The sequence below is a fragment of the Heteronotia binoei genome, chromosome 3, assembly GCF_032191835.1.
Source record: "Heteronotia binoei isolate CCM8104 ecotype False Entrance Well chromosome 3, APGP_CSIRO_Hbin_v1, whole genome shotgun sequence".
Taxonomy (NCBI): domain Eukaryota; kingdom Metazoa; phylum Chordata; class Lepidosauria; order Squamata; family Gekkonidae; genus Heteronotia; species Heteronotia binoei.
In genome coordinates this window covers 152498514-152512734 of record NC_083225.1, presented here as the reverse complement: position 1 = coordinate 152512734, position 14221 = coordinate 152498514, and the positions used below count along the sequence as shown (strand labels likewise).

Genomic DNA, 14221 nt, shown 5'->3' with positions numbered 1-14221 from the left:
GAGGGTGTGGCCTAATATGCATATGAGTTCCTGCTCGGCTTTCTCTGGGGGGGGGGAAGCCCTGTAATATAGTATGCATTTTTTAATTACATAAATGCTCTTTTTTGTTCCCTGGAATTACACAATTTGTGTTTGGTTGTAATGCTGTGCCTTCAGTGAATGGAGCCCCCATTGTTTATTTGTTTTAATAGAAGATGAGCAATGCCTCTCATCAGGCTGATGCATGTGGGGAGGGTTATGTCTTCCCTCCATGCCATTTATCTTACACAAAAGGGTCCCACAGAGCTACTGTTTGCTCTGTGGTCACCTGTATGATTGCTCCATTGAGACAAATAGCAGCTCCATAGGGTTGCTTCAGATTAAGAGCATTAATGGAAAGGCTTAAACCCCTCATCTAAATTAGCCCCAGCCTAATTTAGGTCCCAAGTTCAACTCTTTTAGTTAAGGAACTCAGTGTACAGGCTTGAATGCAGCAAATCAGAAGACCCTGGTTATGTGATCTAGGGGGACCATGGGGAAAAACAGCCATGAGGAAGAAGGGGAATGCGGAAAAGTTACCCATTCTCACTCTTCCAACCATGGAAAGTGGAGGAGAAGGGCACATTTACCACCTATGTGACTGTTTGTCCATATGAATCTTGAAGTTCCAGGAATTATTTTCATGTTACTCAAAAGGTGGTACTGGTGAGAGAGGAGTGCAGGGGGAATCTGTGCCTCTTTTGCTGATCAAATATTTCTGAGTTTAAACAAAAATCCCCTCACATAGAAAACTAGTGTGCCAAACGAGGGTTTGAGCTGAGCCTTCTATCTTTACTTTTACTTTTGCTTTATTTGATTTATATCCCACCCACCCCACCAAAGCAGGCTCAGGAATCTGACATCTAGTGTTGTTTTAGCACACATGCACACATGCGTGTGTGTATGAAAGACATTTTTATTGGAAGCTTAATCAGATATGTGATCCCCTCTTACAGAAAAAAGTTTACCATCTTGGTGGAAATTATGTCTGTGAATGTACACAATGGGGGCAAGGTAACTGAGAGGGCACTGTAGGGGATTGAGAGTGTACTGGCAGGCCAACTCCAGACCTTCTTGGGTAAGTCATCTGCTCTGAACCCTGTTCAGCCTGGTCTCAAGCCAGGCTATGGGATGGAGACTGCATTGGTAGCCTTAGTTGATAATCAATATAGAAAAGGCCAGGCTGCTTTGTTGCTCCTACTGGATCTGTCTGTACCCTTTGAGTTGTTATCTTGTTGAGTTGTTTAGAGGGAGAAGTAAATATCAGGGGACATGCTTTGGAGTGGTTTAAATAATTTCTTATGAACCAGACTCAAAGAATTGCTGTTGGACGCCAGTTGTCGTGGACATGAGATTTTTCTTGTGGGGTTTCTCAAAGTGTGGTTCTATCTCCAACCCTATTTAATCTCTACATAAAACCATTAGGATAAATCATTTATGTAGAAGTCTTAAGCTACTACTTGACCACTGTAGTCAAATGGGGAAAAGCAAATGAATTGAAACAGAATCCTGACATGACTGAGGTAATGCCGGTTGGAAGGTTGAGGTCTTGAAGGATGTGGGGACTTCCCACCTTTGATAGGGTTCAGTTGACCCTTTCTGACTCAGGCAATAGCCTAGGGGTTATAAGGTGCCATGGACCAGCCAGAGATCAGTGACAGTGAGGACTTCTCAGAGGAGGAGAGGTCCTGGGTAGCCAGTCCACAATCAACAGGAGCTGACCAGCAGGGGAATGAGGTTCAGGCATTCCCTGACTTGCAGCCAATAGTTCATGCAGAATCACCTCCACCCTCCAGCCCTGATATGGAAGCAGTAGGTCAGCCACCTGTCCCCATTTCCCCAGAGTCACCAACACCCATGGAATAATGCAAAAGAAGCCTCAGAAAAGACTTACAGGTTAGGTGTCACAGTGCATGCCTTTCTGCTCAGTGCCAGGTGCCTGCAGACAGTGCAGATGAGTCTTTGCAGGATAGTTGCTGAGAAGCTGGCTGCATGCCATCTCAGCCAGTGTTTATAAAAACTCATGACAGAAGCTTGTGTATATTAGACACAACATTCACTAACTGTGTGAAAAACTGCCAGGGCCAATATTTGGTAACTTTGACATTGAGTTTCTAAAAATCCGAATTTGTTGCTACTGATGCTGTAACCTGACATCAGAAGCCTGTTCCTACTCCAACCAGCCTCAGAACATAAGAATCAAACATTTACTATTGGAGATGCAAATTAATGGAGCTGGAAAAAATGTTTTCTTCCGTATTACTTTAGCCCAGAAGATATTCCTCTATTTTGATCTAGCAGACCTGGTCACATGGATCCATGTCACTGTAACATTCAGATTACACTCTTGTGATGCACTGCACCTGGGTCTGCTTGACTCCAGTTGGTACAGAATGCTGCAGCTAGCCAGAGCATGCATCTTGTATCCACTCTGCAGTCACTCCACTGGATGCCCATTAGTTACTGGGTTCAATTCAAGGTACTGACTATCTCATACAAAGCCCGGTATGTCCTTGATCCCTCATATTTACAAGACCATCTCTCCTGCTACACTCCATGACAACAACTTCACTCATCTGAGCAAGGCTTTCTGCAGGCACCAGTCTCCAAATGGACAAGATTAACAACTGTCCATGTTATGTGAATTCTCTGTTATGACCCCCACCATATGGATGGCCTGCCTCAGATGATCAGGAAGGCTTCCACATTTCTGTCTTTCAGCAAACTATGTAAAAAGAACAGTTCAAGAGGGCATTTTCATAAAAGCAATAAGGCTATAATATAACCAAATGATTAAGGAAGGCACTTTTATATAGAGAACAAGATTGTGAACTGTATTACCGAGTATACCATGTTTATCTCTTTTGCTTTATGCATTATCTTACTTTCATAACATAACATGACATAATATCATTTTCTGCATTGTTTAATCCTATCATGTTTAATACTTTATGCCTCGTTCAAGGTTGCTGTAATCCTTTATTGATTGCATCGACTTATATTGTGTAATCCATTTTGAATATCAGTGAGAAAAGTGCACTATAAATAAAGTAAATAAATAACCAGCCATTTTGGATGGAGCATCTTGACTGAATACTGGATACCAGACATAGTGTGACAGTGCTATAGATTCACACACACAGTATACCAAAAACTGCAATTGAAAGAGATAGTGCTAAAGTTCTCAACTCTTCCTTTAAAATAAAGTCTTTTCATCCTAAACTTAAAACTGAAATGACAACAGGCAATCCTCAGTTTATTTTGCTGAAACTGCAACACGTAAAAAAAAAATGAAGGGATTACAATATTGATGGCTTTGTTGTCTTGTTTTAACTTCTTTCTGCCTAGGGCCAGAGCATAACTATAGGATCTTCTTGTTGGCTATGCTATTCCTTCTACCAGAGATCCAAAAAGGGCAATAAGAGGATGGAATTCAGTGGTCAGAGTAATGATCATCCTGTTTAACAGTCTATCATTAAATCACTCAGAAAGCACCCTACAGCTTAATGGGAAATTAAGTCATTAGTCAGCAGGTAAATGGATTGGTTCAAATACCTTCATTGTCATTCAGCCATGTCACAGTCTGCCTTGTTTTGAAATTCTAGAAGAGATTTTTAAAATCTTCCTGGATACTGTTAAACTCACTAAATGTATATGTAGAAGAAAGCTGGGGTGTGTGAGAAAAATACCCCTAATTCCAGAACATCGTGGTCACCTGTTTGGTTGCCAGGGTGCCTGGAGACCCAACTCACACACATCTGCCAGGAGAACATGGGTTATGTCTACCAGACTGGAAGGTACTTATGAGTACTAACAGCCATAACGTTGCAGCAGCACTCCGTGCCTCTCGAGGAGGGCTAACCAGGAGAACAGATGGATCCAGACACTCCGTGCGATCCCCATCTCGGCCTTTGTAGCGGAAGAAGGTGCACCGCCAGGAACTGTCCAGGCAAGCGGTTTCCAGCCTTGACCAGAGACTCCATCTTGGAAGGCTAACACCACCAGCAGCTATCTTCCTGCAGTGCCAGACTCCATCACAGCGAAGTGGGAGGCTCATGTACTCAACAAATGTCACCTATGCATAAAGCCATCAAGCTTATCTTAGGTGTGGATCCTGCCAGACCGCCTATGCCTTTGTCTAACGGAACCCAAGACAAAGACTGGTGCCAATAGGAGACTGAAGAGGAGGAAGAACATCTTCACCTAGAGCCAAGTGTCTTTGTATAGACCGGGTGTTACCTTAGGTAGCAATTTGGCCATCTATTGTCACCTTTTTAGATGATAGTTTTAATCACCCCCATCCCAATCATTTCTCCCATTCTTTCCCTTAATGGTCCTCCTGGAGCCTCCCCCTTGGCCCATTGTTACCTGGAAGTCCAATCAGGTAACCAGGACCAAGCCTGCTCATTGGCCAGAGATGGGCAGCCAATCAGGTGCCCCCAATAAACTGGCTATTGGCTAACTCATAAGTCCAGCCCTTTATGGTCATTGCAGAGCCTCCCCTTTTTCTGAGGTCATGTACCAGCTGACCACTGTCATCCGGCCCTTTACCTCCCATCCCCTAAGGGCTCAAGGTAGTCCTTATAACCTGTGGTCCAACTCCCCACAGGTATGCATCTAGCAGTACCCCAGTTCCACTGTCTAGATAGATCCCCGATTCCTGATCAGTTGAGGGTCCCTTCCCCCTAGTCCTCGTTCATCGCCATTGGAGCCTTCCTTGAAGACTACGATCAGTAATTATCACCCTGTTTGTCCATCCCTGTGTTATCTCTGCATTTCTTTCTATTTTTATTAGGACTGTTTGTGTGTTGTATGTATTCATTACCTTGTATGTGTGTTCTATATTTTTCTGAAATAAATTTTAATTTTTTTACTTAATTAGTGTCCTTGGCAAATTTAAGCAATAATTTCTGGACGTGTATCCTGTATACATAGATTCAAGATCCTTTTTAAGCCAGGTGCCCACCTGTCAATCTCATTTTGAGGACATTTTGGCTTACAGGGGATGGCCATTTAATGAGTGTAGAGTTGCCAGGTCTGGGCTGAAAAATACCTGGAGACTCTGGGGATGGATCCAGGAGATGGCAGATTTGGGGAGGGGAGGGGCCTCAACATAGTGCAATGCCATAGAATCCACCCTCCAAAGCAGCCATTTTCTCCAGAGGAGCTGATCTTTGCTAGCTGGAAACCAGTTGTAAAAGCAGATCTCCAGGCCCCACCTGGAGAATGGCAACCCTACTGCAGTGTTACTATAGCCCCCTTCTTTCCTCTAATGTGCTTTATAACCCCTTCACCTTCCCCAAATTGATGCTGTTAAGTGGCACAAACAATGTCTGTTCCCTTTCATATCTCCAAACTTGGGAGCTGAACAATTATATCTCCCCCATTCAACCACCAGGGAATCAGAAGTTCATGAACAGAAGTGAGGAATAGGTCAAGAAAAGGCTACATAGTGGAAGTTAAAATTTGCTAAAGAGCACCAATGCCTTCATAAAGGAGAAAAGCAAACTAGGCTAACATGTTCCAGCATTAAGAATCATTAAAATCTACAATAATAAGAGTATAGTGGCATCTGGAAAACTATTAAGATCTATAAGGAAGTTGATCTTACATTCATATAATGACTGTTCTCAGTATAATCCCTCCTTCTCCTTAGAATAAGCTTTTAATTGTGGGCCATGCTTTAATAGTTAATGTACTTTATTATATATTAACTATTAAAGCATGAGCAAAACAACAGGTCAAGAAAAAATCCCAGGACAAAGAAATAGGTCAAGAAGAAATGCCCAGCTAGGAAGAACCCAACAGTAAGACATATGGACTGTGTCTGATGGTCAAGGTTCTGCTTTTTGGGAACATTTGTGGTTAGCAAATAGGAACATTTACAATAAACTTGTGATAAGGGGCTTTTTGCGAGAGATGGCACCTTGGCAAAACAGGAAGTAAAGAGAACATAAGTGGAAAACAAGCAAAGCCACAAAATGGCATAACACACATCTGTGCTCGGTGCTTGTGTTAAAGTAAACTCAAGGAAATCACAGTAGCCAACAGCCTATATGCTAAGTGATGTATTCATGCTTCATAACCAATCAGTAGGCATTATAAGAGTGATATCTATATATGGAATATAAGAGGAAGTATAAAAGAGTATAAAAATGTAATGCAAACCAGAAACTTTGGAAGCCTTAGTACTTCTACCTCCTTCCCCTTTTATGCAATAAAAGTATACTTTTCTCTAACCGATCCAGCCTGTGGAAGTTATTGGCCACTCCACTCAAGGATCCCTGGTTGGGGGCTAACACAGTTATAGTTGTCATAAAATATGTAGTTCAAATGATTTTTGAAATTATTTTGAGGGGCTCCTTTTCGAGTGAACTGTGACAAAGTTTGAAGGAAACCCATTTTTTAAAAATATGATTTCTTGGGGTGGGGTGGCTTTTACATTCTTAATTTCCACAGAGACTGAGAGGATTGCCTGGGTCTATGTGGTTCACCTCCAATGTTTAATTCAGCTTCTGTTAATTCAGAAAAGGAGAGCTGGCTGTGCAACTGAGTAATCTCTCCTTTGTCCCTGGAAAAAGGCCACCTTTCTTCATTATTTCATCTGGATTCCTCCCCAACAAAATTTATCTTGGCTATCATGCAACAAAGCCATTCCAACTTAGAATATCTCAACCAGAACTCCTTTATGGGCTTCATGGAAATAGCAAGTAGCCTAATAACAGGACTGTTAAAAGAAATTGCGTTCAAATGAAACTTTAGCCCACCTGCTGACTCCATTCCATCTTCCTTTGCTCAAAGCAATTGAGCGGTGCCTTTCCAAAAGGGCAACAGCTCTCTCCCCTTCTGGAAATGTGAATTCTGACTGATGGTCAAATTCTAAAGCTCAACTGCTCAAGAGTTAGGGTCGGACAAAAGCAGCTGCTGTAATAAGTGATGGAACCAGAAGGAACAGAAGGGATGGGAGAGGAGCAGCAAAAGGGGGAATGAATATGATTTCTCACTGCCTTCCATTGTTGAAAATACAGTTCTGCGATGACATGCTAGTATGAAGAATCTCTATAAAAGTAGTGGGTGGTGTCAGAAAGTGATAGTTCCAGGCCTCAGATTCAGTAGGAGCTCACAGGAACACAGCTCCCGAACCTTTCTGAGAGTTCCACCTCCTCCTTCTGAGAGTTCCACCTCCTTGTCCATTGAATAGTAGGTGCTGCTGCATAACAATCCCTGGATGAGCTCCACCACCTATTTTTCGACAAAATGACTTTTGGATAGTTCTACTGCCACTTAAATAATAAGAGGATTAGATTATAGCTACTCTATATCTTCAGAGTGGTTCTGTGTTCTTAATCATTAGAAATCTAGACCAAATATAATTTCTCCAGGTATGGTAGAGATATAATTTCTCTGGGTTTATTGATCCCGTCCCACATGTATGATCTCCTAAATCACACAAGAACCAATGTGATTCTTCAGAGCAGTTAGTGTGAGCTAGCTCACCATTTTAGTCTTCGCCTCGCACATTTTTGTCTTAGCTTAGGAAGGATGGCCCCAGTAGGCTTCCCAACCCTCCCGCCCTGGCGGGGGACCCCAGGATTGCCAGCTTCTTCCCCCGCCCCCCCCCAAAAAAAACGGAAGCGGGGGGAGGGGGGGAGAAACGGCACCAAGGAGCGGCAGGATGGTCTCCTGGTCGGAAAGCCTCAGCCTTCATAATGGAGGCTCTTCCTTTTTGCTGCGCCGTACATCGCCCGGCCCTGGGATTCCTGGGAAGTGCAGTGAGAATGCCATCGCCGCCTTCCATCGTTGGCCACACCTTCCTGTGAGAGACCCAGAGAAACGAAACTTTGTAACGGGAGGGCTCTGGTCTTCCAGGGTGGGAGGCGTCCCATTGGCTGAGGCTACTGGTTGGGACTTCCCACCTTTCCGCCCTCCGCAAGCTTCCCGGCCCCGGCGAGTGCGGAAGCTGCTGCTCAGGGGAAGGTAAGGCGCGTTGTCTGGTAGCGAAGAGACCCAGAGGGTGCATGCCAAGGGGAGGGGATGGAGGGGCGACCTGAGCAGTGGACCAAGCTGTTGAACCCCGCGCCCCACTTTTGATACCTCTAGGGGACTGGGCGTGTATGGGGAGGGGGGATTCTCGGCTGACACTGGCTTGCAAGCTGCGAGAGCTGATGGTATGTCCTCTGCATCTCTTCCTTTCGCTCGTGGGAAGCGCTGCGGGCAGCCGAAGGAAAGGGAGGGCAACAGGGTTGCCAATCCCCAGGTGGGGGAAGGGGATCCCCCCGGTTTGGAGGCCCTCCCCCCCCTTCAGGGTCGTAAGAGTTCAATTAGGCTTGTCACAGCCTTGATCTTGGCTCCACCCCTAATGTCTCCTGGCTCCACCCCCAAAGTCTCCTGGCTCCACCCCCAAAGTCCCCAGATATTTTTTAAATTGGACTTGGCAACCCTAGGCCCCAGAGCAAACTGATTTATGCAGTAGCCAAATCTCTTGCTCACAACTTTAATGCCAATAGCTCATGAAGTAGCATTTTTGCTCACAAGACTCCACAGCTTAGAGGGAGCACTCAGAGCCAATTTTTTTCCAGTGGCGGCTGACATTTTCCTGTGCTTCCACAAAGGCCTTCAAGAGCAGATCAGTGATTAAGTGATAAAATGTCATGGAAATTCAGCACAGGGGCATACCAAAAAGCCCACTGCTTGTGCCCTGAATTATAACAGTAGTCACAAATAATACTTCAGCAACTGCTTCTCTCCCAACACCCTCATGCAACAGTCTGACAAGAGATTGAACTCCTGCATTTCATGGCTTGAGCACATTTAATGAAGAAAGCAAATTGGCACAGCAGGACCTCAATATAATCAGTGGCCACCCGCCCACCAAGTACATTTAAGTCTCCCAAGTTCCAATCTTTAGAGTGTTAAGAATTGTATTTCATGGGAAAAGGAAATATATTTCTAAAGCATTAGAGCCAGGCTGAAAAGTGTGGAAGCCATGTAAAGCTCACACATTTCTTTTTCCATAAACTGCCATAGAGACACAGAAACCATCATAAACTTGCTGAAGTTCTGGTCTGGACAGTACCTTGATTAGATTCCTTCTAAAAATGTGAGGTATGCGGCCTAGATAGGAGGACAAGATATATGTCTTAATAATAACGTAGGTGGATACCAGTTTTTCTCACCCCACTATTTTATCTCCCAGTTATCCACCATAACTCAATGATAAGGACCCTCTTATTTTTACTCAACAGAGTACAAGTATTTTAACTAGGGACTTAACTACTGTTTTCTTGTTGTATGATATAGCATTCTGAATTATGGTGCATTTTTAGGGATGAGGTAGATTAGATTCAAATTTTCCCTCCTAGTTCCCTTTTCTTTAGCTTCATGTTGGGGGGGGGTGTTTATAGAGTGAACTTGCAGATAAGAGACTGTTTCATTGTATTTATCTGCATTGCTCGGACTACTGTTAAGTGGTTCAATAATTAATAAATCATGACAGTATAGCATCTGTCCCCCACACAAAGGGGCAAGCTCAGGAGGCTGGGCATTTGTCAAGCCTCAGACTTTATTAGAATCTAGAACAAAGGCTAAATGTTCCTTCCAATAGCATTGGTGTTTCTATCTTGCCTGAAATAAAGTGGCACTATCCTTCGTATCCACAATCCTTGTGCAGCTTGTGTTGAGCTCAGAGAACCACATTAGCAAGCCCCCAAACCAGGTAGCCCTCACCTTCACTTTCTTAAACATATATGTGTAGAGACACAGAAATCAGAGGTTCCCTTCAGTGCCTCACCTCATTCCAAGACTCCAGTGGGAACCATGTTGCCATCTCACAAATAAGTTCCCTTATGTAATATAAAGGAAGGGGTGGCTAAGCAAGGAATGGAAAGGTACCCAGTCTGTTTGACCTTGATCAGAAGATCTCCCCTTGAAGACGTCCCAAGACTTGCCTGAATAACGAGGCCTGTCACAAAGGAGACTGATAAAGACCGAGTGTCTGACACTGACAACAATAACATTTCATAATGTACCCAGGGATCATGCATGGCTTATTCACATAATGGCAGCAGCCCTCATTCGGCATCACTTCTGCAGTCAACGAAATATAGGCCAGTGAAGCGTTGCCGCTCCATCAGGGAAGACATCTGTGTCCGACGGAGGGGTTGCACTAGAGCACACCCTGTATCCTGCTGCCTTGTGTTGAAAAAGGGAGAGAAGTAGAAGAAGGTGCTGAAGGGAGGAACAGAAAAAGATCTCCCAACAGAATTGCAATGGAACAGTTTAAACGTCTTCTGAAACAAAACAAGATCATTGAAATAGCCACATAAGTTTGATCAACAGCCGTAGCCAGGTTGATAAACTCTCTGACAAGCTGAATATCCTTTCCCTCTCTCTGGCCCAAATATGTGTGAAGGCATAGAGTAATTATTACTCTAATGCCCTATTCTAATAATAATAATAACAACAACAGGTATTAACTAGAAGAACAAAACAACCCACGTGCTTTGGTCCCCAGCTGATATTCAGCCTTACAGTCTTTTCACTCCATTGGGGAGAAAATGGGGCTCAGGGATAGAGAGCCCCTTCACAATCTTATGACTTTCATTAAAGATCATCTACTATAGAAATACGCTGGGCACTTCTGCTCAACTTGCTGGAGCTCAGGAGTGAAAACCCTGACTCTTCTCCTTTGACAGCATCTCTCCAGTAGCTGGTGCTATTTAAAGAAATGCTTTCTTATTACAGCCCCAATAGGCTTCCTCACAGGGCCTGAATCAGGTTCAGGAGCCCCCAAAAAGAAATGTTCTGTCGTGTGGCAATATCGGGTCTTTACTTCTTGCCAGAATGAATTTGTCCCAAGTAATTCTAATCATTCTGTTCTTCTTTCTTCATTTGGTTGTCTTCCTGCTCACGGCACTGGCCGCAGCTGGTGACTGGGGGGAGGGGTGGGAATGAGTGGCAGATCATACTTATTTGCTAGCATTGTTGATGAGGATTCTGGTTCAGCTAGCACTTTCATGTTGCACCAGCCCTCCTTATTCAGAGGCTTACATCTTTCTGAAACAATTGCCTGGAGGGCTAGAATTTCACATGCTTGTTTTCAAACCAGCCACAGATTTTCTGATGCACTTTTTTCTCCCCAAGGACTGTTCAACGCTGCCTACAGAAGTCTGGAAGCCTTATAGTCTCCAAATCCAAAGGCAAGAAACCTTTGAATGCCTGTACTAAGAGGCAATATGGGGAAGGTTCATTGGCCCTCCAAGGCAACTGGATAGTCACTCTACAAAACAGGACATTTGGCTAGATGGACTGGTGTGAGCCAGTAGGGCTGTTGTTCTGATGCATCTATGTTCATGTTATTTTGAAAAAAAAATCTATCCATTTGTTTGAGAATCAGCCATTTCAAAATAAGAAGCATTTTCCTTTTGACAGAACTGCATAATAGGAGACAAAATTGGGGTTAGGGTTTTTTTGTTTTTCAGAGGAGACTGTAGCTATACATGGGATAGAACCCTCAGGTCTTTTGGATCCACAGACTTTCTGATGTACTCTTTCCCCCTGAGGACTATTTAGCACTGCCTACAGAAGTCTAGAAGACTTACAGATATAGTCCAAAAACTGCTCTAGTGGCATGATATTAATAGTAGACTACCAGGGCTATTTTATGGTTTCAATATGTAATGTAACCCAATAAATAAAATCCGGGGATCCAGCCTTCAGCAGTAAGCACATGAAACAAGAATTATGCCATATTAAAGAACAGATGGTTCAGATCTTGTAGTGATTGTTCTGTATCTATATGAAGATGTGAAATGCTGGAATAATATGCTGAAGGGTCATATATCCATGAAGCATGAATACCCTGGTTATTTAATGTGGTGATGGGTTAATGACTGGGCACTCCCAGCTACTGAGCTCAGAACGCTATAGGAGCAATTGCAGTGGAAGGAGAACATGCACAGAAAGAGGATCTGGTCTGTTGTAGGGTGGGGATTCTATGCACTGCATGAGAGGCACCTCATGAAAAGCAGAGGATGCTGTAAAAATACTACATCATTGCACTTACAGAGTATTTCTATGCCATACACTTAAATTGATTTAGTGGGTATTCACTGTCCCGGGAAAACCATAAGAACTGTGGGTAGAAGCTAAGGATTTGTAACAAGGACTCCCCCCTACCCACCTAAGTTTATTTTGATGAAGCAATGACTGTTCAATATGTATAAAAGTTATGTAAGTTTATAACATAGCTATACCTCCAGTAGTAGCCCTACTTAGTTGAGCTTTCAGTGCTGCTTTTTAGGGTTTGCAAAACTTCTGATAATTCCTTACATGTTCTAAGATACATGCAGTTATCCTTGCTAAACTCTGTATTTCCAGTAAGGCTAAAAACTGCTCCCTGCACAGTCAGAAATTTGACCACATGACCATGTGGGCCATGTTGAATAACAGGTTCCTCAAGGCCTCTGGCATATCCAAGTCATTCTACAGTTAACAAGGTGCAAGAGATGTCTGACCAAAGGAGGCATTCCTGTTTCTACTTATTATTTTCAACCCTGTGATGTTCTGACCTTTTATTTTTCTTTCTCTAATGGAGGCTAGGGGCTGAAAAGGCATTCTAACCCCATCTTCTTCCCTCTGCTTTTCTTTAAACAGAAAGGGAAACAGCAACATTAAATTGGAAAAGGGGTTAGCACAACAGTGTTACAGCAACAATGTACTCTGAAATCTTTCCCTTTACTGCCTGATTCTTCCATTACCCGTTACGCTCTCCTCTGCATGATTACAGAGCGCCTGCCAGAAAGTGGGACACACTGTCAAAGAAGAAATGTGATCTTGAAGCTGGAGACCTGCAAGAAAATTAATTGTCACTCTAGTTGCAGATTGTAATAATCAGTACCAGTTAATTTTCAGAAATAACTCTACACAAGAGACTCCTTTCCCCAGCCCAAAGTGGGGCTAAACCTGCCAGCCGCAAACAACCTCCTAAATTAGGCCATTCAACAAGATAGTTGGAGAAGGAGCCCTATTCCATCTCTGTTGCTTTTTCTAGGCAAGCAATATGTAAACAGGCTTAAGCAGCTCCTTTCTCCCTCATTTAAAATGTGCATAATACATAGGAGCACTTTTCACTCTTTTGTATATTAGTGATCTTCATCTAGAGAGGCCCAAAGATAAGACTGCTTTCCTTTAAAAAACAGCTTTTCTTTCTTTAACCATGAATTTATTGACAACTGTGTGATTAACTTTTCAACCTTAATGTTGCATTAGCCCAAATGCAATTACTTGGGTTTTGATTGGCTAGAGAAAGACGATGTCTGGGGGGAGCAAGTCTCTGCTTTAACATACTACCGATACAATATTGAATTAATATGAAGATCACTATCTTTCATCCTCATTCTCCTTGTCTGCTCACAGCAGTTCTGGCCTTTGCTAGAGCATTATGGGAGGAAAGTCTGGAAACTATTAACCAGTGAAATACCCTGTATTATGATGAACAGAATATACAAGGAGGGAACTTAACGGCTGGATGGTTGAAATCAGGGCTGGTGCTAAGGAATTGGCAAGATAGGCCATTGCCAAGCGCGCCATCTGGCCACAGGGGCAGGCTCCTGCATGCATGGGAAAGCCCCTCCTCAAAATATTCCACACTGCCACTGCCCAAAAGCTTGCAGTGCTGTCAGGGCCGCCTCCGCTATCGTGGGAACAGAAGGGTTAAGGATGTTGTGGTGCGGGAGGAGGCAGAGGCAAGACACACTGGTGGCCTCCTGATTGGTCTGTGCCTCCTCCATCCCTGCCAGTGCAACCAGGCCCCATGGGGAGTGACACCCCATGCACCCTTCATGCCCTGCCCCCCAGAGTGGCAGTGGCCAAGAAAGAGCTGTCTTGAGCTGACTGTCCTGGGGCTGGAAGGCAGCTGCTCTGCCCTGCTCTCCCTCCCCCCAGGTGACCAACTTCCCTGCCTGTCCTGGAAGAGCTCCTGCCTGGGACAGTAGACACGAGCCAGAGTCCAGGAGCACCCAAGAGACCAAGGCAGAGCAGGGCGGGTGGGGAGGGGTGTGTTGTGGGAGTTTGGTGAGTCTTCTGGCTGCTCCTGGCCTCTGGGCTCCTGCTGCAAAACAGCCAAGCCCAAGTCCAGCCAAGTTTCATTCCAGGCAGGGGCTTCCGAATACAGCAGACAGACGAACATGGCCGTACCTCTCAA

The 14221-nt window shown here is 44.1% G+C and overlaps 1 protein-coding gene across 2 annotated transcripts in view; it reads left to right on the top strand.

The window, feature by feature from the left end:
• The window catches only part of LSAMP (limbic system associated membrane protein), a 2408919-nt gene that overhangs the window by 1579981 nt on the left and 814717 nt on the right, over window positions 1-14221 (top strand). The gene's annotated exons all lie outside the window — the stretch shown is intronic.